Below are 2,293 nucleotides of genomic sequence, written 5' to 3' on the forward strand. Positions count from 1 at the left end.
GGTAGTAATGACATCTTAACTATATTTATTCTTCCTATCCATGAGCATGGAATGTTTTTCCATTTCTTTGTGTCTTCTTCAATTTCCTTCATAAGTTTTCTATAGTTTTCATCATACAGATCTCTTGTATCCTTGGTTAGGTTTATTCCTAGGTATTTTATGGTTTTTTGTGCAATTGTGAATGGGATCAATTTCTTGATTTCTCTTTCGAAACAAGCTTATTTTGAAGTCTTTATGGAAAACCAAGTATATGAGAACAGCCAGAAGATATATTGATGAAGAAGGGTAATAAAGTGAGATTAGTTCTACCAGTTAGTAAAACATCTGTCAAGACAGGAAATAAAGCGGCAGGGAGTTGGCATCTGCTCCTGTCAGAGATATAAAACAGACTCCAGAAATAGACCTACGAGCACAGAAGAACAGAATGTATGATAGGTCTGTAGAAAATACAGTTTCGGCAATAGATGACATTAGGACAACTAGACAGCCACCTACAAGGAAGAAAAGGAAAAGCATTTCTTTTTCTTTTTTAAAATATTCATTTTATTTTTGAGAGAGAGAAACAGAGTGAGAGTGGGGGAGGGGCAGTGAGAGAGGAGACAGAATCCGAAGCAGGCTCCAGGCTCTGAGCTGTCAACACAGAGCCCGACACGGGGCTCAACCCCACAAAATGTGAGATCATGACCTGAGCATGAGTCGGACACTTCACTGACTGAGGCAACCCATTGAAAAAGCATTTCTATCTCACATTTCACAGCTTAGTAACTTCCAGATACATCAAGAAAAAAGAACATGTTGGAGATTCTTTAATGCTCATTTCAGGATGAGATGACCTTTCTTGAGTAAGATGCAAAAATCTAAAGCCATAGGAAAATGCCAAGTAAAAGTGAAAACATTCTACAGAGAAAAATTCCCATAAGAAAGACAACTAACTTTATCTTTGAAAGAAACTAATTTTTGAAAGAAAAATTATTTTCAATATACATATATATGTATCTAAAGTTCTTAGAAGTTATCGAGAAGAAAGATAATAGAAAAAAAAGCAAAGAATATAAGAGGTTTTTTTAATTTTTTTTTTGAGAGAGAGAGAAAGACAGTGCAAGTAGGGGAGGAGCAGAGAGAGAGGGAGACACCGACTCCAAAGCAGGCTCCAGACTCTGAGCTGTCAGCACAGAGCCCGATGCAGGGCTCGAATCCACGAGCCACGACATATGACCTGAGCTGAAGTTGGACACTCAACCAACTGAGCCACCCAGGCGCCCCTGTGACAGGTTTTTTAAATGCTTATTTTTATTTTTGAGAGAGAATGAAGTACATTAGGAGGGGGCAGAGAGAGAAGGAGACAGAGGATCTGAAATCGAGCTCTGCACTGACAACAGCCAGCCTGATGTGGGGCTTGAACTCACGAGCCATGAGATCACGACCTGAGCCAAAGTCAGACGCTCAAATGACTGAGCCACCCAGGCGCCCCCAGAATGTGAGTGACAGTTTAAGGAAAGGAAATATCAACAACTGGGGAAATTATGTGAACTCTTAGAATAAGAGATATCAAAACTTCAGTGAGATTCTCTTCTTCTTCTATGAGGTTGGCTACGACTGAACAGCCTGGTAACACCATTTTCAAAGGTGTGAGGGACAGGTTCTCTCTCTTCCCAAGGTTTTTGAGTAAATCAACACAACCTTTATGAAAGACAACCCAGCAGTGTCTGTCAAAATCACAGAAGCCTTTGGTCCAGAAATCCCACTTCTAGAAACTGTTCCCACTTCTATACTTGTCTGTGTGCCCAAGGACCCATGCGCACGGAGGGCGCCCTGTACTATATCTTACCCCCGAGCAGTATCAGTACCTTCAGGTGCAGCCGGAATGCAGGGGCACCGGGGTGGGGGGATCCGGGATCAGTCAGAGGCTGTGAAAAGAGCATCCGTACCAGAATGTTCACCCTTCTGCAGCATGCGTGTGAATGTAAGGAAATGACAAGTCCCAGCCTCTACTTCAGCTACAAAGCGGCAGGTTGCTGGCAGAGGCGGGCCACCTGGGGCCCCAGCCTGGCCTTGTTGAGAAGGCCAACCCCCGGCCCCCTCCCCCCCAACCCCATTTCCCCTCCCCTCACCCCCTCACCCCCTCACCCCCACCCCCACTTCTCCTCCCCCTCCTGCCCCCTCCCCCCTCCCCCTCCCCCGGGCTGCGCTCTGACTCTGAGCGCTGGGCCGCAGTGTGGCTAGTCACACAGGCACCTGGGGCAGGGCTGCTGTGCACCCCGCTCGCCCTCAGAGCAAGAGCCCCCCCCCCCCC

The 2,293-nt window shown here is 45.8% G+C and overlaps 1 long non-coding RNA gene across 2 annotated transcripts in view; it reads right to left on the minus strand.

Moving 5' to 3' along the window:
• Nucleotides 1-133: 133 nt before the first annotated feature.
• The window catches only part of LOC120246383, a 6,367-nt gene continuing 4,207 nt past the window's right edge, over nt 134-2,293 (minus strand). The window contains exons 4-5 of one of the 2 annotated variants that reach the window (XR_005532036.1): nt 1,848-1,907; nt 134-491 (exon numbers count right to left, since the gene is read on the minus strand). This is a non-coding gene — a long non-coding RNA (uncharacterized LOC120246383). Of the gene's footprint in view, nt 492-1,449; nt 1,908-2,293 lie in introns of those variants that run through there. The other variant, XR_005532035.1, reaches the window with a different exon arrangement.

This window comes from Hyaena hyaena, unplaced genomic scaffold (genome assembly GCF_003009895.1).
Source record: "Hyaena hyaena isolate Hyena2069 unplaced genomic scaffold, ASM300989v1 scaffold_467, whole genome shotgun sequence".
Lineage (NCBI taxonomy): Eukaryota > Metazoa > Chordata > Mammalia > Carnivora > Hyaenidae > Hyaena > Hyaena hyaena.